Source organism: Myxocyprinus asiaticus, chromosome 42 (assembly GCF_019703515.2).
Source record: "Myxocyprinus asiaticus isolate MX2 ecotype Aquarium Trade chromosome 42, UBuf_Myxa_2, whole genome shotgun sequence".
Taxonomy (NCBI): Eukaryota; Metazoa; Chordata; class Actinopteri; order Cypriniformes; family Catostomidae; genus Myxocyprinus; species Myxocyprinus asiaticus.
Window position 1 is genome coordinate 32,247,874 of NC_059385.1, and position 27,230 is coordinate 32,275,103.

General features: G+C 38.0%; 1 long non-coding RNA gene and 1 pseudogene across 1 annotated transcript; both read right to left on the reverse strand.

Annotated features, from left to right (window-relative positions):
• Positions 1 to 27,230, reverse strand: part of LOC127432695 (muscle, skeletal receptor tyrosine-protein kinase-like) — a 73,428-nt pseudogene that overhangs the window by 29,227 nt on the left and 16,971 nt on the right.
• On the reverse strand, positions 6,134 to 8,256 carry LOC127432678 (uncharacterized). The gene is made up of 3 exons (XR_007895780.1): positions 7,261 to 8,256; positions 6,415 to 6,559; positions 6,134 to 6,266 (listed from the first exon to the last, which is right to left on the reverse strand). It is a non-coding gene; the product is annotated as an uncharacterized LOC127432678 (long non-coding RNA).

Below are 27,230 nucleotides of genomic sequence, written 5' to 3' on the forward strand. Positions count from 1 at the left end.
CAAAACATGTGAGTCCACACTTAACCCAAAATGTCATAAAAGTGTCATAAAAGCACCACGAAATGACATGGCTGCTTCAGCTACTGTGTTTTCACCTCAAATCTGCTTTAATTACACTATCAGTTAGGTTTAGATTATTTTCTGTCTTCTGTGGAACACAAAGAGAGGTATTTTGCAGAATGTCCTGGCTGCACACGACAAATGTTGATGATGTTTTATGCTGCCAATATGATAAAAAAAGTTGCATAAAAGTTTAGAGATGTGACACAGAAGGTAATGCACTTGCACCATTTAAGACCTGTTAGCTCATGGAAACCCTGGTTTGAATCTGCCCTAGGTCATGTCCTGATCACGTTCAACGCCCACACTATCCCATTTGCCTCTATTGTATTCTAAAATAAAGGTGAACTGCCCACAATAAAAAAGTAACATGAAAGAAATCCACTGTACTTTTATGTACTATATTAGGTATGTCAGGGTTGTACACTTACTTTTTTAGGTGTTAGCAATAGTGCCAGAGAAGTAAAATTTATTAGCACAGAGAAGTGCGATCAAAATTGTTTTACTGTTATTTATTTTTATTTTGTATTACTATTTTTTATTATTTACTACTATAATTTACTACTACTACTACATTAAAAAAAAAAAAAAACATATTTTAATGATTTCATATAATGATATATTTGTATTACTGTACAGTTAAAATTCATTAACCTTGTGCGGCCCCGCGTCCTCATGCACGTACATAAAATTATGCATAGTGTATAGCGAAGACAAAACATTATTTCATTTAAACAGACTAATCTTAGTTCAGGACACTCTGGACTGTCATTAAAGGGTTAAACTTTTGACGCACCGAGTAATGTGACAAAACAGCATGGCATCGATCACAGTAGAGTTTGTCTTTAGGAGAAACGCCAACAAAAATGCATCTGGTAAGTATGCATCTGGTATTTATTTTTTTTACTTTGAAACCTGTTTGAGTCAAAAGACTAGAGTCTCTAGTTTCATCCAAAATACCATTTTGAAAATGTCATTGATTTATTGCAAAACGGCACACTGTTAAACACAATGACCAATAGGGCTGAGGACAACAGGGCTATTTTTTCCTTCGAAATCCTATATTCACTGTGCATTATCACATTGAGAATCAATGGGTGCATCCAACAGATGGAAAATTTTGCTTTTAGAGGCTGTTAGGATAAAAATAAGGTGAGACCAGTGCAGACAGACAGCATACTGGAGGTTAAGTCATTCACTAAATAGGGAGCAAGGAAGCATCCTATAGCTTTCCTATGCAGCTAAGTGCATTCACTCCTAACATCTGTGTCAGGCTGCAGATGATGTTTGGACCTCTTAACAAATTTGGCAGACATGGGACAATGGTAATCAGTACATTGATTAAGAATTTATGATGCTACATTTTATTTCAACATGGTTGGCAGTGATTGGACAATGCTGGCCATTACATAATTAATTATGCTCATTTCTGATTGATAAAATGCTTCAGCACTGGCTGTCACTTGTTTGTTTGACTGTGCAAAGAGAGAACATTGAGATTTTGTTGCCAAAGTAGCATAAAACATTGTAACATAAGACAAATCAAGTAAAATAATTGTTATTTGCACAGCTTTACAGAAAATCAGCTGTAATGTCCGTAACGTTTTAAAAACATGAATAGCCAACACTCCTGGAAACAAACAATTTGATTTTTTTTTTTTTAAACTGACTTTCTATAACTTGGTATTATTTAAAATTTCGTAACATAGACCCACATATGAGGACACAAACATTTTTAGGAAAACTATTTGCTCTAGAATTTATTTATTTGTTTGTTTATTTTGCATGTTTGTGCTAATAGTTACAAGTCAAAAAGGGAAATAGAAAATGCACACAGCAGTCACGCTCGGGTCGCATTAAAGATAAATCACGGTGCTGCAACACCCTCATAATTTCATTGAATGACCATTTGCCCCCATCACCAGCACAGAATGTATTTCCTTATTTCTTGAAATGTAATAAAAATATATATATATTTTAATAATGAATTTTAATCATTTTATGAAAATATTAATTGTAATGGTTTAATAATAGACCACTGGAAACTTATATCCATTGAGCATTAACCTAAATAGACTTTAACAGGCCTTATGATAGCCTTTTAAGACCAGAATAAAAACAACTTGGTTGGTATTCATAACATCATGTCTCCAGTACCTGCAGACAGGTTTAGGTGCAGGTCCTAGTCCAGAAGGTTTACAGTCCTGGAAGCTTGCATTGCAGAGCAGCGATCTCACAGCAGGCCTGCAGAATGAACTCACCCCTACCAGCTACCCCCACATGCATTGAGCCACATTCTTCTACGCATCCTCTGGGTTCGGCAGAGAGTAGTTCAAGAAGACGAGAGCATCTTGCTGGAGGAGACCCCAACACACGTCACCTCTGTACATGCTGCAGTAAGCAACATTGCATTTGTACATTCTACATAAATAACACACATGCCACACTAATCACAACACAACAATGACACATAAAACAAGTAACAGCAAAATTGGTCATGTAACAACAACAATCCATAATACAATTTTGTGCATAATTCAAGAAATTATTTCTGTATACCAAGAGCTACTACTACAAAATATTTGTATGACATACACTGGCGGCCAAAAAATTTGAATAATGTAAAGATTTTGCTCTTATGGAAAGAAATTGGTACTTTTATTCACCAAAGTGGTATTCAGCTGATCACAATGTATAGTCAGGACATTAATAATGTGAAAAATTACTATTACAATTTGAAAAAAAATGTTCAGAACTTCTTAATCTACTTCAAAGAGTTCTCATCAAAAAAATCCTCCACGTGCAGCAATAACAGCTTTGCAGATCCTTGGCATTCTAGCTGTCAGTTTGTCCAGATACTCAGGTGACATTTTACCCCACGCTTCATGTTGCCATAGATGTGGCTGTCTTGTCGGGCATTTCTCACGCACCTTACAGTCTAGCTGATCCCACAAAAGCTCTGTTGGGCCTCATAATAGGAGACAAAGGCAGGCCTACATTCAGTCATAAAGCCTGACTGCAGCCTGTAGGAACACTCAAAACCTGATAACATAGATATTAAAAAAAAAAATATATATATATATATATATATATATATATATATATATATATATATATAATATATATATATATATATATATATATATATATATATATATATATATATATATAGATAGATAGATAGATAGATAGATAGATAGATAGATATATCTTCGATTTATTTCGTTTACTATTTATTAAGATTTATTGTTTCTTTATCTTCTTTACGTATACATCTGTGTTGGTTTATATGTATTTTTATGTTTTTTTTTTTTATTTACTTTATTTTAATTATTTTTTCCCTTCACCTGTACTTCTTTTTTTATGACTCAGTGATTGTATTCATACATTGTTGGATCTGTGTAATCTCATACATCTTATTGAACATTTATATTGAGCCTTCTGTTTTTCAATAAACATTTTTTTAGTTTTAGCACAATGTATGAACTTTTCAGACAACCCCTTACCCACCATGTGAAAAATTACCAACTTATATCAATGTTAAATTAACGATCTGGAACGATTTCGCCTTGATGCTATCTGACCAGCTAATGAGACAAATGGTGTCCTGTATTTTATGGAGTTCTAATACATTCTCAGGAGCAAAGTGTGGAGGCAGAAAATCGTGAGTTTATCAGGAGGAATTGTAAATCAGGAGTACAGCGGGAGGGGTTGAAAAATGGGAGAAACCTGGTAAAATCGGGAGTGTTGGCAGGTATGATTAAATATGACACGCACTGTCCTGTCAACAGACTACATCTAAAACATTAACTACTGTCATGTTAAAATGTGTTATCAATGACTACATGCCTCATTCTGTAGAATCCACATGAGATCAGTTAAATATGCTGTTTTAACCACACTATGGTGATGTAAATTAATATATGCAGTAGATAAAGTGTAATTTTTCGTGTTTACATTCTGCATTCATAGCGCTAATGCCACCGCTAGCATGCTATACATGCTCATAATAAAAGGCAATGGTTACCCTCTGTTATTGTATTTTATGATTAATTTAAATAGCAAACCTCATATAATATCAGATAACATCATTCTTATAGCACAAACTGCAGGACAATTTACAGTGTATGAAGTCATATGAAGATGTCCCTTCTGGGCATCCACACTATAACTACATATCATGATGTCTGGCTGATTCATGCATAGAGTGCACACTAGACAAGAATGAAGTGCAGTTCTCACAATTAGTTGACATTCTATTTAACTTTGCTCTAATAGCATCCAGATGCTGAATCTAAACTGTCGGATAATTACTTAGATTATTTAAGTTTAAGTGTAACCTAATCCATATGGCGGGTCTTGCTCTTGTGGCAGAAGTGTTCTGCATTACCAAACACATGTGTGTGGGTTTACATTTCTCATCTTAATCAACAGAGGCATTTTGATTCAATTTGTGCCGCTCTTTCCAGAGAAAGATCTTCCCCCTAGTGTAAACGCAAGACTATGAAAAACTTCGGAACAAATAGCCAATTGGAGTCATGCACTCAAATGTTGAAATCTGTTTTTCATTTGTTTAATGACGTACACACTTCTTATCAATTGTATTTTTGTTACATTGAATCCAAAGGTGATGTCATAATGAATGACTATGCATATTATTGTAACATGACTCACTAGCAACATTAACTCAGAGTTGGGAAAATCGAAAATGAATCACTGTTTTGCATTGTGACATTACTTTCAAGAAAATGAAGCACATTACCCCCCCAATTTCTCATTGCTAAAATGTTACCCAGGTAGCCAAAACGGTTTGGCCCTATAATGGCCCAGATCCGGCAGGCCAGAAGAAATAACACGGCCCACTTGCGGTTGCCGGACTCTTGTGAAACACGGCAATGAATCGGCCCAAGTACACTGTCCCATGTCCGGGTGCTAAAATTGAGCCGACACTGCTGGCATAGGGCCACAATCACGGCAAAAAAAATGTTACACTTAGGCGGTACTGGCCCGAGTCTGGGTACCAAAGGGAAATGTATATGAAATACAAAACTGAGCTGACACTGCCGGCATAGGACCACAATCACGGCAACAAAAATTGTACACTTAGCCGGGACTGGCCCGAGTCTGGGTACCAAAGAGAAATATATATGAAATACAAAACTACATCTACATCTACATATATTCTAAGAACAACAAAAGACATTTTGCCAAAGCAATATTAGCTTGTTTGCTAAATTAAGTATATACTTGCACTTAATCTACAACAGAATTGAAAACATTTTGTGTTCAGTATAACACATAACATATGTTATGTAATGAATTTGTTACCAAAAACTACTAAAATGTATGTTGTTTAATAAAGACTCCTTCCAGTTTTTATATAAAAACAGAGCTTTGAATAATTTTTCTCTGATGTTTTTCCACATTCATTTTAAAATCCTTAAGATGGCATCTACTACCACCTTTTACAGTGTCCTTAATGTACTTAATGTAGTATTAACAGTAAATTATGCATAATTACATGCAACTAACCCTAAACCAAACCATATTCCTAACCCTAACCCTATAGTAAGTACATGTTGTTAATTAATATAACTCAGTACTAAAATGTATAATTACACTGTAACAATGACACCTTAAAATAAAGTGTAACCAAACTTAATATGCAAATATTTTTCATTTCAAAAGTTGAACTGCAAAATGGAAGCTTTTTTCAATGTAAAATCCATTCTCAGGCTTTGGAGGCTTTAAATGTGGAGGCTTTAAGTTTCACGCTGGTGTACTGTAGGTGTTATGCGCTCAGAGCCTTCTGGCAACACTGAACATACGTCATTACATCAGCTTAAACATCTATATGAAGAAACAATAAGCAAAACAAACTGGAGTGGAGGGGGACTATAAGCTTAAACAAATTAGTTTATATTGGCCTTAAGAATTTTGAAAATATGTCAAGTTTACAAGGATTGAGGGTTTCATGGCATCCCCACATACTACACCATGTATTACCCCATGCGTACCCCATAACATCCATATGTGCTCCTTTTCCCCCAAGTAAAAATGACACCATGAAAATATGAGAAATATGAGAATTTATTTGAACCCTAACATTAACATATAGCTTTATATGAACTAGCAAAAAGTGGCATGAACAAATGCAAAACAAAAAAAACTAGAAAACTTCAGGACCCTCCTCAAGTAAGTGTACCCTAAAAGAGAGACAAATTGACAGAAAGAGAGAGATAAGAGTGGGCACAGACAATGACACATATGGTTAGTTAGTCAGATAGATCTCAGAAATCTCAGACTAAAGACATGAATGGTAACTGGTAAATGGTAACAACATTTGGAACATACCTTAGAAAGAATTTGCTTGCTTTAGGGCCCGCTCTCTTCTTCACCCATCTCTGTCAGATGCAAGCTGCAGCCATCTTTTTATGAACTTTTCAATGGCTGGTTCTGTCTGATGCACTGGCAGTACTTGCGTTTCTTCGCACAGATTCTTAAAAAAAAAAAAAAAGAAAGAAAAATAATTGATCAATCAGGTGAATATGGCACAAGTTTTCCTGTTCAAACATGAAGCTGGTTATTCTAACTTAGCATAAAGACTGGAAAAGATGAGAAAAAACTAGCACTTTCCGGGGTTATATAGTCGTTTGAGAAAATATTCAGACCCCTTCACTTTTTGCAGACTTTATTGTGTTGTAGATTTTATTTTAAATAAATACAATTGACATATTTTATAGTTTCAAAATGACAAAAAAGAAAAAGGCCCATAACAAACGTTTGGGTACCCTGCATGGTCAGTACTTTGACAAGAATCACAGCCTGTAAATGGGTACAGCTTACAGCTATTTTAGTAATCAAGTTTTCTTCCGATTATTATATTGATTAACAGAGTATTCTGATAAGAAATACTTTTACTTTATTAAAGAGCTGTGTATATTGTTAGAATTTTATCTTTATTTTATTGATATGCCTTATACGGTTATTTTTCATTACTAAATTGTTTTTATTATTATTTAAAAATGTATTATTATTTTACGCTGCACTAAGTTCCATCTCCTGGTTCCAGCTTCATATCTAGCATATAGACATGAGAGTGTTACCAGCCTTCTCATCTAACTCTCGGCAAGAAAGCGTAAATGTGTTTCCTATAACGATGAAAATGAATTAACACTATGATACACAAATAAAACTTACTGATGACAACATCTTTAATGGCAAGTGGTTTGAACTTCAAAGCCATACTTCCCATTCACTCCGCGCCAGTTAATTTGCTTCGCCAGTTGGTTCGTCATTAGTTTTGGCATTATTCTCCAGACAGTTTCTTTTAAAATCAGACCCCCTGCCAGTCCAAAATAGGTGACCTGAAAGACAATATTGTCTGTTACAAATGGTACAGTGCCTATAAATTATAAAGTATTCATCTTCCTAAGAAGTCTTCATGTCTTACAGCACAGAATCAAAGTAGATTAAATGAGGTTTTTATGACAATAATTAACAGAAAAATCCCTTAATATCAAAGTGAAAACAGATGTCTACAAAGTTATCTAAATTAATTACATATATAAAATACTAAATCAGGGCTCCAGACTGACTTGGATCTTTGAATCTCGTTAAGCAAAATGAAGGAATGTTTATTTTAATAATTTCGTTCATTTGAACAGAATTCAATTAGAATGTTTTTAATAGCCGAATTCCCCTGATACATCTAGATAGGAGATACCAACCGGCTCTCCCTTTGGAGAAAGCGTAACGGTCAAACTGGATGATGTCATGTAAACCAATCATATAATGGCACCAATGTCAGTGGACGGCCTTCAGAGTTTTAATTTGATCAAAAACATCGACTTTTTACATTTTCTTTACACAATATACAAAATATATTATTAAATTGTAATGCTACACATTTGTTGATATAGGCTGGTGGTAATTTCAAAAATGAGTCCTACCTATTGCAACATTCTCTTCACCACCTTGTCTTATTAAACAGCATTTTTATCGTAGCAAACTCTACATATAGTTCACTACAAAGGTATACTGTTTAGTGTAAAAAATGTTGAAGATTAGCAGACAGGCTGTCAATTCATTAAGTGAAATTAATTAACAAATTTAGTTACATTTAATGGATTAATTAAAGAAACAAACAACCTCCATGATGAAATCACCAAAGTTGAGAAGAAAAAGAGAGAATGTGGGGAAAAAAGCTAAAAAATAAATGAATAATAGGAATTGAAATAATAATGAAATACAAAAAATAACAAAGTTGACAGGGAAAGGGCTTTACAACTGATCTTCCAAAGTATATTTTTTTAAAAGATAAATCATTTGCAATTTAGCCTAGTTAATTATGTGTGTGTGTGTGTGTGTGTGTGTGTGTGTGTGTGTGTGTGTGTGTGTGTGTGTGTGTGTGTGAGAGTGTGTGTGTGTGTGTGCGTGTGTGTGTGTGTGTGTGTGTGTGTGTGTGTGTGTGTGTGTGTGTGTGTTATGTTAAAAGATATTACGTTTAAGTTTAGGGGTCACTGCTACATAATTTTATGACAAAGTCAGACCAATTTGCAACATTGTTAAAAGGTGACCCACCTTGAAAAGGCATCTCTACCCTACCCCGTGGCCCAGTCCCTAATCTGTCCACCCCCAGCACTCAACCTAAACTGGTCCAGGTCTGTATGGCCATATCTCACCCAAAATGAGGCCAGCACTTATGATCCATAGTCGGGCCGAATGTGGCTAAATGTGCTGTGTCTCAGCCCAAATCGGGCAACCATTACTAGGCCAGATCTGACTCACTTTTGGTGAGCCGCTGCCAGAACACAGCCGAGTGAGCCAACACTCAGCCACAATTTGCCCGATTGCTCTGGCTACCTGTTACTTTTGAGTTTTTGTAATTCCCATTATTCTCAAATGGTGATTCTAATTACTGTTACAGTTTTGTAATTGTTATTGTTGTGAAAATAATGTCATAATGCAAGCAATTTAAAAAAAGTCTTAAAAACAGGCATAAATTTCAATAAGCAAAAAAAAAAAAAAAAAAAAAAAAAATATATATATATATATTTTTTTTTTATGGTCAAATATGCCCCAGACATGGTCATCACAGGTTTCGAGAGATTCACCCAGTTAGAACTCTATACTGCAGGAAACCACAGGCACAAGGTTGTTCTGTATGTGAAAGTATCACTTCACAGGACAAAAATAAATTCTTACCTCCATTCTATGGGAATGTTACAGGATCCAGAGACTGCCACAAGGAACAGACCCCAGAACAGAGAAGTCATGCACACAAATGTTGAAATCTGTTTTTCATTTGTTTAATGACGTACACACTTCTTATCAGTTGCATTTTTGTTGCATTGAATCCAAATGTGATGTCATAATGAATGACTATGCATATTATTGTAACATGATTCACTAGCAACATTAACTCAGAGTTGGGAAAATTGAAAATGAATCACTGTTTTGCATTGTGACATTATTTTCAAGAAAATGAAGCACATTTTCCCCCCAATTTCTCATTGCTAAAATGTGTCCGAATGTTACTTTTGAGTTTTTGTAATTCCCATTATTCTCAAATGGTGATTCTAATTACTGTTACACTTTTTTAATTGTTATTGTTGTGAAAATAATGTCATAATGCAAGCAATTTAACAAAATAAACATGTCTTAAAAACAGGCATCATTTTCTATAAGCAAAATATAATTTCATATTTTTTTTCTTTTGATTTTATGGTGAAATATGCCCCAGACATGGTCATCACAGGTTTCGAGAGATTCACCCAGTTAGGACTCTATACTGCAGGAAACCACAGACACAATGTTGTTCTGTATTTGAAAGTATCACTTCACAGGACAAAAATAAATTCTTACCTCCATTCTATGGGAACATTACAGGATCCAGAGACTGCCACAAGGAACAAACCGCAGAACAGAGAAGAGAACAAACAATATCTGCTTAATAATGAGTAACTCATCCACTCTGTTGGCCTGACCATACTTCTGTGATGTTGTGCTTGGCTGAATGTGTGTGATTGTGACAAAAACAGAGCATGGGGGGTCTTGAGATACAGCAGGTGTGAAATTTAATGGACCCTCCTAAAAAGGTTCCAGAACCTACTACAACAATAAATAGACAAAATATAATAATAATTTAATAATAGGTTTACAGAGAAAAATGCATAGACACGTTATAATGCAACATATGGAGTATTTCTAGAAGCATTAGATGATATTAATAATCAATGTTTGAAATCAACACGCTGTAATTAAATCAATATTTCATTATATTTAATAAAGTAAATAAATCATGATCAGTCTGCTTTCATTTTATAGACCATGGTGGAAGAACACTCCATTTCCCAGAATGCTCTTATTTGCTGTATATCATATAATCAATAGATAAAAATGTCCATATTTATTTTTGTAACACTTTGCGTTAATGATCCCTTTTTTGAGGGATTATAAATGGATTTATAAAAAACTATTAGTTAATTTACAAATTCATTATAAATCATTGATAAATGGTCATAACAACATGCATTCAAAAGGAAACTTTCATGCAGTTCTTGCCAAATAATGAGCTATTTTACCTGAAGTGTTGTAAATGCTTAAAATGACTCTTATTCAATATTAGTAACCTATAAAAATGTACGTTAATCTGAAGTCGATACATATGAAGCATTTATTAAATAGGTGCCAACATTAAAAACCTGTACATAAAGTTAACCATGGTTTAATGGTCATTAGTTCCCTATCTGTCACTCACTCGAAGTTGTGTCGATGTAGTGACACTAGGGGTCACTCTTGGGATCCCTAAACACCTCTGATCTTTGAAAAAAGGCCAATGGGAATTGGCCGGGGAAATGGCATGCAAATTCCACTCCCATTGGCCTTTTTTCAACAGACCCCAGTTCTCCGCACTCCACAGGTGCAGAGGGGGAGAAGCCGCTGATGTGCCGTAAAATCCAGCAGATGAGGTGAATGAACTCGCGGATGAATTCAGCTTCAATGAATAGAACCGCTTGGCTCCGAAGAGAAAATCTGAATGAGTGGTTGCATACCAGCTCCTTTTATACAACCACTCATTCAGATTTTCTCTTTGGAGCCGAGCGGTTCTATTCATTGAAGCTGAATTCATCCGCGAGTTCATTCACCTCATCTGCTGGATTTTACGGCACATCAGCGGCTTCTCCCCCTCTGCACCTGTGGAGTGCAGAGAACGCCCCTGGGTGCTTCGGCAGAATAACAAAAAGAGTATATTCTAAAAAGAGTATATTTTCATTCTAAAAGAGCAGCACACACGGAACATCTTTTTAAAGATGCCTTTCTGTTTGTGTGTTATTCCTGGTTGTGGTCGTTATCTCTTCACTTCTGACGGCCACGATCGCTGTCTTACATGTCTGCTCTTCGGCCTGTCCTTGTCCCCTCGCGTCTTCACGAAGGTCGCAGAGGCAGCCCTTGCCCCACTAAGGGAAGTGGGAATCCGCATACTCAACTACCTCGACAACTGGCTGATCCTAGCTCACTCTCGAGAGTTACTGTGCGCACACAGGGACCTGGTGCTCAGGCACCTCATCCGTCTAGGGCTTTGGTTCAACTGGGAAAAGAGCAAGCTCTCCCCGGTTCAGAGCATCTCTTTTCTTGGCTTGGAGTTGGACTCAGTCTCGAAGACGGCGCGCCTCATGAACGAGCGCGCACAGTCGGTGCTGCAGTGAAAATTTTTACTGCATCCTCTGCGGTTGCCACACTGTTTGGGTTGATGCATATGAGGCCGCTTCAGCACTGGCTTCAGACTCAAGTCCGAGATGGGCATGGCGCCGTGGGACACATCGCGTGGTCGTCACTCCGATCTGTCGCCGCCTCTTCAGCCCTTGGAACGACCTAGCATTTCTACAGGCAGGGGTTCCCCTAGAGCAGGTCTCCAGGTGCGTCGGATTATGACAGATGTCTCCAAGATGGGCTGGGGTGCCGTATGCTATGGGCACACAGCCGCCGGCTCCTGGACTGGCCCGCGGCTGCGTTGGCACATCAACTGCCTCGAGCTGTTGGCAGTACTGCTCGCCCTGCGGAAGTTCCGGCCGTTTATCCAGGGCAAGCATATGTTGGTCCGGACGGATAACATGGCAACGGTAGCGTACATCAACCGTCAAGGCAGTCTACGCTCCCGTTGCATGTCACGACTCGTCCGCCGTCTCCTCCTCTGGAGACAGCAGCGCCTCAAGTTGCTACGAGCCACTCACATCCTGGGCGACCTCAACACCACAGCGGATGCGCTGTCACGACAGGTTACACTCAGGGGAGAGTGGAGACTCCACCCCCAGGTGGTCCAGCTGATCTGGAGTGGATTCGGTCGAGCACAGGTAGACCTGTTTGCTTCCTGGGAATCCTCCCACTGCCCGCTTTGGTACGCCCTGACCGAGGCACCCCTCAGTATAGATGTGCTGGCACACAGCTGGCCCCCTGGACTACGCAAATACACGTTTCCCCCAGTGAGCCTACTTGCACAGACCCTGTGCAAGGTCAGGGAGGACAAGGAGCAGGTCATTCTAGTAGCACCCTACTGGCCCACCCAGACGTGGTTCTCGGACCTCACACTCCTCTTTGTCTGCTTTGGTGGACAGCAGAAAGGAAGCGCTGTCTCCAAACAGAGGATCTCCCACTGGGTCATTGATGCCATCATGATGGCATATCATGCTCAGGACGTGCCACCCCCCGTGGCGCTACGAGCCCACTCTTCCAGGAGTGTAGCGGCCTCCTGGGCCCTGACCAGTGGCACCTCTTTGGCAGACATCTGCAGAGCAGCAGGCTGGGTGACACCCAACACCTTTGTGAGGTTCTATAGTCTCTGGGTTGAGCCGGTTTCATCCCGTGTGTTGTCAGGTCTGAACAGGTAAGTTCCGGGACAGCTGGCCGGGTGTACCGCTTGCGTATAGCGACTTTCCCCTCCCACAAGGTGAAGACGTGCGCCTTTGACTCCCAGTCATGTTCACAAGTTGTGATCCCTGGATGATTTTCCTCCTTAGCCCTGTGGCAGATGAGTTTGCGGAGAAACTCGCTGCTGGCCCAGTACATGTGCTAACTAAGCCCTGAACTAGGGTAGGTGCTCCACATGCGCTGGTTTCCCATAGGTGACCCCATGTGATATATCTTCCAATAAATCGTTTCCCTGTCGGTAAACTGTGTCTTTCTTGGGCAGAGGCCCCTCTGCCCCCGGTCACCATGCTTGTTGAAACTCCTCCCCCCTTGGGTAGGACCTACCAGGCGACTTCTCCACATGACATACTTCCAACAAGACTCGGTAAGACCATGTGACGTATTTCCACTAGAAATAACCCCCCCCCCCCCCTTCTCTGGGTGGGGTGTAGTCTCCGCGGTGTCTTCCCCTTGGGAGTGACACCCCCCCCAACATAAAAATTTATGGCCCCCAGTCAGTTAACAAATTCCACTCTTTTTGGGGAGAAAAAAAGAGGAAGAGAGGCCATGGCTGGGCTAGCCTGTCCCTATTTGTTGGGCAGTCGACTTGTTCCCAAAGGACCGTTCGACGCTCATAAGAACGTTGGGGGAGGTTACATGACGGTGTGGTGTGCTGGCTACGAGGCACACAGAGGTCTGCCCGTCTCGCACTGCTAGTCCACGTAACACAGTTCAGTAGTCGTGGCATTTTGTATAGGGACCCCTAGTGTCACTACATCGACACAATGTCGAGTGAGTGACAGATAGGGAACGTCCTGTTTACTTTCGTAACCTCTGTTCCCTGATTGAGGGAACGAGACATTGTGTCTAATATTTATTATATGATATACAGTATGTTGTAAATGAGCATAAAGACCTGAAAAGTGTTTTAGCAGAGGACTATTTGTGACAGCACTTGGAGTAACACCATTAAATTTACAACAACGTGAAAAGAAAAGTGACAACACAAGTCAAGACCTTACAGAAATTAATATGAACACAAAGCGGACTCTAGCAAAAATGATTAAATCCCTCCTTTTAATCTCATTATAATAATCTATTATTGCTGCATTGTGACAAAACATGAATTAGGTCATTTTATGTTTTTTTGATTGAATTAAAGAATAGTTCACCCAAAAATGAAAATTTGCTGATAATTTACTCACCCTCAGGCCATCCAAGATGTATCTGAGTTTCTTTCTTCATCAAAACAGAATTTAAGACTTTTAGGATTTTATTTCAGTCCTCCTCCTCTAAACAATGCAAGTGAATATCCTCCATTTTTTGACAGTCCAAAATGCATATTTAGGGTGCATCAAAATAATCCACACAACTCCAGTCGACAAATAAAGGTCTTCTGAATGCAAACGATTGATTATTATGAGAAACAAAACAACACTTCATGTGGATTATTTTGATGCACCCTAAATATGCATTTTGGACCGTCAAAAAATGGAGGATATTCACTAAGGGTGAGTAAATTATCAGCAAATTTTCCTTTTTGGGTGAACTATTCCTTTAAGTATGAACAAGTATTTTAATTAAGCATTTCTAACATGCAAGTTAAAATGCTCACTATTTGTCAAGTATTGAATGAAAGTTGCCTTTGTTTATGCAAGTTGCAATATCAGCATTTAGAGATTTTATACTGCATTTGTAAATGAATTTAGTCATTAATTAACCCCTTTATAAATGCTTAACAAAGGTAACATTCATTTAAAATGTTGCCTTTATTTTTATAAGGTTATCTGAAAATAATGTGGTAGAGATTTTGTGGTGCTGTATGGCAAAACTGAAATCTGTTTTAATATCTGTTTTTGATTGTTCTGACAGTATTTCACTTTCTCTTTAATTTTGAGAAATACCATATCAAATAAATTGAAAAAAATTATTCTACCTTTCATTCCAGTTCAAATTCCTATTCAACATCCTGTGGGATGTGGCCAGTTTAATTATTTTTACCCAATCCTGTTACTGTATTTAAAAAAAAAAAAAAAACTTGTACATAAAATGCAGCATATTTCTGAGGATATCTGATAGACTCAAGCACATATGATTATAATTCAGTGTTGTATTGAGTTATTATTAACAGTATTGAGTACACAGTCTATATGGCTAAAGTACCACAAATCGACATGTGGGGTATGTTTGCCCAGGGATGCGTTTCAGGACTTTGAACAGACAAAATAACAGCTATATCAACACAAGAGAATACTGAAATACTGGCACCACAAGCACAGCTGCTGAAACAAACAGAGCATTTTCACAAAGCAGCTAGACAAGCATATGGGTAAAACAGTAGGTCACAACCAGTGTTTGTTTACAAAGGCTGGTTTCATGGGCCTTTATTAATAGTAGCATTTCAAATTGTGTTCTGCTAAGATATTAATGACTGGTGACATCGCAAAAGCATTGCACATCTCTTGATGGTAAAATTACCTTTTATTTATTAAAGGCATACTGGGGCTAGTCCATAAATGGGGAAGTTTTCACAAGGGCTACATCTCTGTAGCTAGGATTTCAAGTGAAAAGTGTTTGTTGAAAACACTGGTACATTCCCCAGCAGTGTTTTTTTTTTTGGGGGGGGGCGGGGGGGGGGATTTGTGAATTTTGCCCTTCAACTACAATGCCAATCATCATTTTCTTGTAATAGCTGTTGGGTAAATGCTGTAAACACAATATAGCCACAATGGCTAATATTAGTTCACCCAAAAAATGAAAATTCTCTCATCATTTACTTACCATCATGCCATTCCAGATGTGTATGACTTTCTTTCTTCTGCTGAACACAAAGATTTTTAGAAGAATATCTCAGCTCTGTAGGTCCATACAATGCAAATGAATGGTGGCCAGAACTCTGAAGGTCCAAATATCACATAAAGGAAGCAGAAAAGTAATGTATACGACTCCAGTGGTTTAATCAATGTATTTTGAAGTCTAATTGGTTTTGGGTGAGAACAGATCAAAATGTAATTCCTTTTTCACTATAAATCTTGACAGCAGTCTTCTTGGCGATCATGATTTCAAGCTCGATTACACTTCCTATGGCACCATCTAGTGCTCTGAGCATGCATCAAGCACTAGGAAGTGTAATCCAGCTTGAAATCATGATCTTGCCTACAGACTGCAATGGGAAGATGTACAGTGAAAATGTTATATTTAGGTTTGTTCTCACCCAAAACCAATTGGATTGGTTCATAAGACATTGATTAAACCACTGGAGTCCTATACAGCTGAAATATTCTTCCACAAATCTTCATTAGATTTGCATGTTCTGCATTAGAAAGAAAGACATACACATCTGGGATGACATTAGTGTAAGTAAATTATGAACGAATTTTAATTTTTGGGTGATCTATCCCTTTAAGACAAGGATAAAACTATACTGTATGATGAATGCAGAATTTAACTGAAAAGTCATTGATAACAGTTTACATTAATGTTTCCTTGATAAGGGTTTATGAAGGGGTTAATTAATCACAAAGTCATTTCCAAAGGAATTTGAGAATTGTTTTCAATTAATTGTGGATGTTTCCTGTGTCACTATTATTCATGCATGTTATGCTGTAATGCTTCATACAGTAAGTGTCACTTTACATTATGATACATGGACATAGGTCATTAATGTTGAATAAGTGTTATAACGGATTTAAAACATGAGGGAAAATGGCTTACTATTTGGCAGGTATCGCATGAAAGTCACCCTTTTTATGCATGTTGTTATAACCACAATACTATGCATTTGTAAATGACTTATTGTTTATTAATGAATCCCTTTGTAAGCCCTTAACAAAGGGAACATTAATGTACAGTTTTACCCTTAATTATTTACATTTTGAAAATCTGAAATGCATTAAGCCTATAATACACTATAATTGCAAGTATGTTGTGAAAGATGGCCATTTTTATTGTAGACTGTATTTTATTTCTTCCAAAAACAAGATATTCTTTTCTGTTCGGTGTCAATAAACAGCAATTCACCTACTCTAGAAAGATACAATTACTTGCTAGCAGATAACAGGCATCTGGCAGTATAACAACAAGAGTTGACTCGTTGTCATCATTGACATTTCTTATTAGAGGCATGATACAGATACTGTATGTCACCTTTACATGGTGTGTTCAGGTTTCAACTTGCTGATAATATATGACAGCAATAACTCAGAGTGTAAACTCATCTAAGACAGTTATTTTTGCTGTGGCTTCGATGGTGTTGGCTCCTCCGCTGTGCTAGTTAGTAGCCTGACAGGTGTAGAGAGCAGGTTTATGCACCACCACACAGAGAACAGACACTATGACCTCAACCAACAGTGTCTCCTCCCCTGACGCTCCTGAAATCTACAAATAATCAATAAATACAGACTGAAAACAAAAACAAAAAAAGTCCCTTAACCTTTGTAAAATCACTGTAATGCACAGCCTCAGTGTAAGATTGTTATTATTAATAAATGTAATCAAAATTTAAAAAGAAAATCTTCCACCAAGTAATATAGTCCAGTTGCCTACTATAGGCCATTTATGGTTGCCAAGAAGAATAGAATAGAATAGAATAAAAAAATAAAATAAAATAAAATAGAACAGAATAGAAAAGAGAAACAGAAAATGTCTGTGGCTTATACAGTATGCAAGTCATAGGATTGTTTCAGCAATTAAAATAAATCCCAGTGTTTTTTCTGTGGAAGTGTAAAGACTGCTGCTATTGTGCTAATGTGATTTGTTGAGTTTATGAGAACATTATGAGAGCCTGCAGGAATGTCAAACTCATACTGCAATCACAGCCCTATATTTGACAAAGTGCTCATGCAGCTGATTTTAGACAACATTTCATCCGGCAAAAGAAAACTAATGAGCCGAAAGTCCTGCCAGAATGGCACAGGGTAATTTTAATCAACGGTTTAATAACATCTCTTGCATTTCAAAGATGCTAAATTAAGACTAAGTTAATCTCTTAGTCATGATGATGAATGGTAATATTAAACCACGACAGTTTAAACTGTAACTGTAAATTGTACCTTAATGTAAGGTGGACACTGTGAAGCATTTAAGGAGTTGCCAACATTAGAAACCAATTTACATAAAGTTAAGTATGGTTTAATAGTCATCAGGTTTTTTTTATTTATGATATAATTAGTGCTGTCAGTGTTAACGCATGCAATTAATTAAAAATGTTTAAACACGTTAATTTTTCTTAATCGTGATTAAGGCATGTTCCGAATTGACATTAGATTCTGGCATTTTATTCAGCTCTATGTGAGTTGTAAACACTGTTGGAGGGCGAGACATTTGCGATGTGTTTAGTGGGGACGTTACACTAAAAACTCACACAACAGCGAGTCCGTGCCAATGATCAAGTGCTGGAGAAAGAACCTCTTATAAAACTAATGCTGAAGGGACTTCATGTGTCTTTTGCAAGTCAGCATTTTACCACATAAGCATGTAAATTCTTACAAGCCCACTGTGCAGCTAGTTCTTCTCCCTGTTGACGCTCAGCTCAAATTTCATATAATTTCAACTTTGTACCCGTTGCCGCTGAGCTTTTGAAGTGCCAGCTAATGATCACTGGACAGATCCGATTAATTATCTTCATATGTGCCGGCGCTAAAAGCAGAACAAGACACGCTTTTCATATGGAGTTCAATGCAGCATTTGATGCCCTGACACGAATCATGTGCATTTCATATCTAAAGTGAAAATACTGACGACTGATTAATATTAAATGAGGGTTTAATGTGCATTGCAATGAATACTAGTTCTTTCAATCAGTCAACAACCCACTTAGACTTTGGGAAATGTTACAAGACATTAATTTAACAGCTTGTGCCATATGGATGAAGTTTATGCTGACTCTCTGAATTTTGGATCTTCAAAAGAGAAATCGCCATTCACTTGCATTTTAAGGACCAATTGAGGTAAGAAATGTTTCTATTTTTCTTCAAATGTGTACTGGTGAAGAAGGAAGGTCATACACACCTCTCCCTCAACGTCAGTAAGACAAAGGAGCTTGTGGTGGACTTCAGAAGAAAAGACAGAGAACACAGTCCCATCACCATCAATGGAGCACCAGTGGAGAGAGTCAGCAGCTTCAAGTTCCTGGGTGTCCACATCACTGAGGAACTCACATGGTCTGTCCACACTGAAGTCGTTGTGAAGAAGGCTCATCAGCACCTCTTCTTCCTGAGACGGCTGAGGAAGTTTGGAATGAACCGCCACATCCTCACACGGTTCTACACCTGCACTGTGGAGAGCATCCTGACTGGCTGCATCTCCGCCTGGTACGGCAATAGCACCGCCCACAACCTCAAAGCACTGCAAAGGGTGGTGCGAACTGCCAGACACATCATCGGAGGTGAGCTTCCCTCCCTCCAGGAAATATATACAAGGCGGTGTGTGAAAAAAGCTCAGAGGATCATCAGAGACTCCAGCCACCCGAGCCATGGGCTGTTCTCACTGCTACCATCAGGCAGGCGGTATCGCAGCATCAGGACCCGCACCAGCCGACTCCATGATAGCTTCTTCCCCCAAGCAATCAGACTTCTGAACTCTTGATCTCCCACGATCAAATACATCAGCACTGCACTTTATTACCCTTACTCTTATATCTCACACCGGACTGTCATAAATTATATTATTATTATATTATATTCTCTCTTTGACTATCAACCGACAGCCTGAATGTCAATACAGTACAAAACTGTACATTCTACATATATATATATATACTTTTTTTTATATATTTTTATATTTTTATTTTTTATTTTTATTGAATAATGTGTATCTATATAGTGCGTATTGTATACTGTACAGTGTATGTTATTATTTGTATATTGTTGAGTGTAATTATGTGTATAACAGATGTTTAATTGTGCTGTGTTAATTTGATGTTATTGTAAATTGGTATATGTCTCACCTATGTCTCATCACTGTCACGCCTGCTATGTTGATCGGAACTGCACCCAAGAATTTCACACACCATTGCACTTATGTATATGGCTGTGTGACAATAAAGTGATTTGATTTGATTTGATATCATGAGGGTGAGTAAATAATGAGAGAATTTTCATTTTTGGGGGAACTATCCCTTTAATGTAGCTCAAATTGGAGCTATTTTAGTGAATTTCTCTCTTTATACTGTGGAGTTTGGAAAATGTTAATAAAGCATTTTGGATACTGTATTGTTTTGTTCTTTCCAAAGAGCAAATAAATGCATTATGACAGGAAATAAGTATATATAGTCAAATTTACGACTATTAAAATCTGAGATTAACCACGATTAACTACAGTATGAAAAATGAGATTAATCGCTTATTAGTCATTAATGAACCCTTCTATAAACCCTAAACAAACCTCAGGTCGTCAGGAACTAGTTGTTAGAAAAATTAGGGAAAGCACTTCAGCCAATAAGGATGTTTTCCATGCACAAATTAGGTTTTGAGCTAGTTTATTCTTTAACACATACTTTAAAAAACTTGCTTTGCCACTCACTTTTGTCACCCCCCTGTGGACATTTCACTGAAAAATGTCTTGGTTACATACATAACCTTGGTTCCCTGAGGGGAACGAGATGCTGTGTATGAATGCTATGGGACATCATCCGAGTGTCAGGTGGTCTGAAGCCCTTATACAATCACACCAGTTTATTGACTGATGGCACTTAAGCGACGCCCCCTAGGAAGCTACATCACAGGCTCTATAAAGGCGCTCGCTTTTGTGCCATCTAGTCAGATTTTCTGCAAATGGCATGAGTCTATGCAGCTGCTAGAGAGTATGGCCAGCTACGCAGTGTCTCGTTCCCCTCAGGACACCAAGGTTACGTACTATACGTAACCGAGACGTTCTCTTTCATGGAACTCAAGCTGCATATGAATGCTATGGGAACGATATACATTCACACCATGTGAACAGTAGCTGCCAACTATCTAAGCCTGTATGGCAAGCACATAGTGGACCACAAGCGAGCAAAAGCATCTGAATAAATGGAATTATGAATTTAATCCTGTTCCAACAGAGAACCTGGGAAGCAGGAGTCAAACCCTCGTCCAGATTATAAAATCTAACAAATGCGGAGAGGACCACCCTGCCACCATACAAATGTCCTCCAAGGATGCACCTCTAGCCAAAGTCCATGAGGATGCCATGCTCCTCGTAGAATGGTCTCGAATACCCGAAGGCGAAAGATAAACTGCGCACTTCGTAAGCACTCGAAATTGCATCAATAAGCCAATGAGACAGTCTTTGCTTGGACACCGAAACACCTCTGTTGTGGCCACCAAAGCACACAAACAACTGCTCTGACATACGCCAATGGCTAGTACGGTCAACATAAACTCGCAGCGCCCGAACTGAGCAAAGCATATGTTCCACCATTTTGTGAAAGTGCGTGGTGCCAGTGCAAGTCCGAACGGAATAACGCAAATTTGGTATGCTTTGCCACCAAATGTGAATCTGTGAAAACGCCTGTGCCTCGGCACAATCTGAATATGGAAATAAGTGTCCTTCAAATCTATGGTCACAAACCAGTCCTCCGGCTGTACCTGTGACATTATTTGTTTCTGCGTCAGCATTCTGAATTGACATTTCATTAGGGTGAAATTCAAATGTCTCAAATCCAGAATGGGATGCAAGCTGTCTTCTTTTATGGGAACCAGAAAATAACGGATGTAAATGTCACATTCTCTCTGAGAGAGAGTGAATTTCCCGAAATGTCTGTCAGAACAATCCCACTGAATACTGCCGGAGCCCGCCCGAATTGAATGACATAACCAAACTTCATTGTTCAAAGTACCCAGTTAGAAATGCCCTGCAACTGCTGCCAAGCCACTAGACGGGCAGAGAGAGGAATTAATGCATGGCTCTCGCCTGTAGCGTGACATGTAACCACTAGATGCCACGCTTAGCTTACTTTTGGCAACTGCCCCAGAACCAGAGCCACAGTGGAGGGAGGCCTTTGCACCTCTACTACTGTGGCTTGTTGAATGGGATTTAATAATGTTTCTGCCTTTATTGTATTCAGGCTTAAATGATGAGTGCCCTGAAATGCATTTACAGCAGGGATGCTGACAGAATAAACCTTTTCCCTGGTATTTTGAACAAGGAAGAGCATGTGAACATTGGGGGGAATGTTTATTTGAGAAAACTGGTTCGCCACAATAGCCCCAGCATTCTTTATGGGGGACAACGTGTGGTGCTTATGTTCATTGTGTGTTTTATGTACACTTGTGCTTGATGAACATCGAATTCTGTTATGCATGTTTCGAGACCCTTGGTTATAGAGACAGAGGCTGAATTCAGGAAGCGTTTTTTAATGTTCACTCCCCAGCGCAAGCTGCAGGGGGAACTTGAACCATATTCTGGTTGTCGAGCGTTCGAGGAGTGTACAACGGCAAATTCATCCCAATACTGTCCTGTATGAGTATGAGTACTATACTGATACTATATCCGTGAGCGTAAGCCACAGTTGGCATACTGCCACCACGAGGCCTGCCATGTCAAGCCGAACAATGACATTGAGCAATGTGTTTGGTAGCTCTCAGCAGCAAATCAGAAGCCCTGTGTAGTTCCATGACAGCCTCAGCATTCAGTCTCCCTCATGTAAATCCCTCATAAAATGGGCTTGGAAGGTTGCAAAACTGTCAGTGTGTGCAAAGCTGAAACCGCTTGACCTGAAGCCAGGTAGGCCTTGTTCAACAAGGATGAAGTCATCCTGCAGAGATCGTGCAGTGAAGAATAGAAAATCTGACTCTATGGCGCAAAAGCAAGACAATGGACACAATGACATAGCTCCCGGGGGGCATCGCTTAAGCGCCATTAGCCAATAAATTGCCGTGGTTGTATAAGGGCTTCAGATCACATGACACTTGGACGGTGTCCCATAGCGTTCATGCGCAACTTGAGTTTCACGAAAGGGAACTGGAACTCACACGTGTCAATAGCATCAAAAACACTACCTGCTGCGGCCACTGGGGGCAGTGGTTTGAATTTTGATAAGCACAGACCGAGTTTAGCTGAAGAAATTACCACCTACTGTTGCTGAATTTACATTGTGATCAGTCTGAAAAAAGTGTCTGCATTTAATTGGTTTTCAGTCAGAATAGTTAATCAGCACTTTAGCACAGAAATCTTAACTTCTACTAATGCAAACAAGAGACATTTGTATATGGGTTCTCAACTATGTTACGAATGGTAGCTTATTGAAATATTATTTGTCTACATTGTATTTATTTTCTGATTTATTCTCTTCTTATTACACAATTATATATTAATCCCACAAATATCAACAAGGGTATTTTATACAATTGTTCAATAATATAGATGAATGAATAATTCTAATTGCACATGGTCAAAACTACATAAAACTGCAATTCGTTGCAACTGTACTGCACTATCCATACATTAAAAAGACATGATTGCAATGTAAATTCTTTAATCCATGCCTTAAAAACCCTGTGAAATCCAAATTGTAGGTTTGTGGTTTTCAGTCCATCTCTGTTAGCTTTCAGGTCATCGATATGCAAGTTTAATCCCACAAATAAACAAAATAATCTTAACTTTCATCTGCCACTTTCAACAGCCTCAATTGAAGAGGTTATTCTCTACTTCAGTATAAATGCTACAGCCCACACTGTTGTTACATCATGCAAAAAAAGAGCAGCTTCAACCACAGCGGGTTAGTAAACCCAATATTTATCTACGTATATCTTGAAAAAGATTGCATAAAAAATATGATTACGGGTATCCAAATGAAACAAATGCAGCACAGCTTGTTCAGATTTAATCTTTATCCCTGATTGGCATGGATTTATGATTTATGTGCTTGTTTTCAGACAATATCTTCACACGACTGGTAAACCGTTTTCGGGTCACTTTGTTTCTGTATACCAAAATCAACATCCAAAAATGATCCTGAGTAATGATAACAGTGCATAGGGGTTTTGAATTTGTCTCTTGATCTCAGTGTGGCTTATGTTGTATTGCTGCTGTGAGGAATGATTGAATCCTGTTAATAGTGGCACAGACCAAAGCACTCACAGAATGCAGGTCCCCATCATTGTTGATGGCAATGCATTTGAGATATGCAGCCTGACATTTAAGGGTGTGGGACATCAATAGGCACTTACACATCCCAGGGGGTTGTTTTTATTAAAACTAAAATAACTTTTTTTCTCATTGTTAAATGGTCACATTATATCCATGCATTTATTATTTACTTTTTACCTTTGCCCCAGACCCAAGTTTAAATCTTAAAATAAAAAATGTGATTATTATTATTATTAATAATATTTTTATTATAATTACAAGCCTATTATTATTACTAGCCTATTATTATTATTTAATTTCTAAAAATGGTAACACTTTACAAGTGTAAGGTTCCATTTGTTAACATGAACTAACAATAAATAACACTTTTTAGCATTTATTAATCTTAGTTAAAGTTAATTTCAACAGATAGTAATACATTTTTTAAATCAAAAGTAGTATTTGTTAACATTAGTTAATGCACTATGAAATAACATGAACTAACAATGAACAATTGTATTTTTATTATCTAACATTAGCAAAGATTAATAAATTTTGTAAAAATATATAGCTGCAAGCAGCAATTATCAGGGCCCAGCACAGGAATGGCAAGAATGAGTGAAAATTGCATTTTTGTGAAGATTTTAGGCAAACTACTCTAAAAGCAATGAATAGCATCTACACTGTAGGAACAGTATGTGTGTTAGGAATTAAACTGAACTGTCCTCATTCTACATCATTATGTAGGAAGTTTATAATGGAATTAGTCACGTTCGACAACCATTATAAGAAAGATAAATGACAAATAATTAGATTATTTGACCATTAAAATTGGAATACAATGTCGCAATTCTGTTCACAATTTCTATTGTAAGGAATTAGCTTTAATAAGGGAATTATGATTAATTCACTTATTGGAGTAATATTAGTCTCATGGCTTATTGAAAATAATATCACAATATTTTAGGTATAGCTTTGAAGCAAGGTCTTTTAAAATCAAGTGACGAGATTATTTAACAAAATATACCACACTCAAGTTATCTTTGGAGACAAACAAACTTTATTGCTATTCTAAACATAAAAACTAATGAGTAAAGTGACAGAATGTGGAAGAAATGATCACTACAGAGAAAATGAACTTCACAGAATCTGTAGACAATGCCTTAAGAACCATTTATCCTTCTCTGAGACCAAATCGATTTGCAATTGGATTACCCAAAGTATTTAAATAATACACCAGCACTTTCAGCAAAAGTCTGGACATGTACTTGCGTGTCGTTGCATTTCCTTGCATTGCTTGATTCTTTGGCGTTTGAAGTTCGTTCCGTCGATGTTTTGGACTCCCGTTGGGTGTGTAAACCATAGAGCAGAGAGTGTGAGGCTTCCTCGGGACTTTGTGTCCCAGGTTTCCTTGGACTCTACATGGCACGGAGGCTGCAAGCCACAAGGGCAAGAGCATGGAGGAGCTGCAGATGAAGTGAAGAGCAAGCGAGCCGAAGAAGAGAGGAGACCGAGCACCAACTTCTTTGGAAACGTTTGAGCTGAAATTGGCCACACCCCAAAGGTGTCCTGAGCCAATCAGACAGGGTTTTTCAGAGTCACATGGTCAACTGGTCTGTCCTTTTCACAGTTGATTTACAATCCTTTGTGTGGAGGATTCTTACAAACTTCCTGCTCCTAATAGCACATGTTTAATCATGAACTTTTATATCTTGAAAATGGTGCAAGAGATATGACATTCATTGTCATCAACATTCTCTATGTAAACAAGCAAGCATTTACATACTAAATATGACATACTTTCATGAATATTCCATGTGTAAGTAACAAAACATGAAAATCCCTCATTACAAATCATACTGGTTAATTAATTGGTTTTACAATATGGATAATACATTACACGTTATGAGAAACCTGATTGTCAGGGTATATTATCAGGTTAGGCCTTGAATAGTTACCATTCTTAGTAGAATGAGATCAATAATACAAGATTAAAGATTATACTTATCAATTTGTCAGTTATAAGTGATTACAAATCACTACACATATTTTAAAAGGTACATCAGGCTATAATCATTAATTTGTCAGTTATAAAAGTGATCACAGGTCAAAGTCATTTTCAGAATTATCTAGCAAGGCTAGGTATTGTGTACATTTTGGGTCCAAATGCATTCTGTACATTTTAGAGGGTTAAATCACAAGTACTGGGACTTTGTGTGAAATGTTCATGGATTCCTTTTTAGCTGCTGTTTTCAGAATAATGATCACGATGTCTCGTGATCTGATGAGTCTAATTTAAGTGTAGCAAATTGGTTTATATCGAAGGACAAAAACAGAGTGTGTTTTAAGCCTTTCCCGGGGTTTCCAGGGTGTGTGTTCTCTGTCTTTTATTGCCCATAAGCTCTGCCCTTAGGGTCTCTTTGCAGAGATGGTTTTGATGGCAGTGTCTGGTGATGACCATTAAATGTGGGGGTATTTCCTCAGAAGCATGAAGTTTTCAAGTCATGTGCTATCTGGACAAGTCCCTTTAGTTCGTTTTATTGGCCAGATGTGAGCTTCAGCTAGACTTCTTGGTGCCTAGTCAAGCAGAATCTTTTAATTTATGATGTTGAGGAATTCCAAGATTAAAAGGTTGGGTTTTCTAGATTCAAGTCATATCGCAGCAATTGTTCACTCTTCTGCACCCAATATCCTACAATACACTTAGGCTGAAGTCATTAAAACTAATTTTTTAACCACCTCACAGATTTCATATTAGCAAACTATAGTTTTGGCAAGTCGTTTAGGACATCTACTTTGTGCATGACACAAGTAATTTTTCCAACAATTATTTTCAGACAGTGGGTCAGAAGTTTACATACACTAAGTTAACTGTGCTTATAAGCAGCTTGGAAAATTCCAGAAAATTATGTCAAGCCTTTAGGCAATTAGCTTCTGATAGGCTAATTGGAGTCAATTGGAGGTGTACCTGTGGATGTATTTTAAGACCTACCTTCAAACTCAGTGTCTCTTTGCTTGACATCATGGGAAAATCTAAAGAAATCAGCGAAGACCTCAGAAAAAAATTGTGGACCTCCACAAGTCTGGTTCATACTTGGGACCAATTTCCAAATGCCTGAAGGTACCACGTTCATCTGTACAAACAATAGTATGCAAGTATAAACACCTTGGGACCACGCAGCCATCATACCACTCAGGAAAGAGACGCA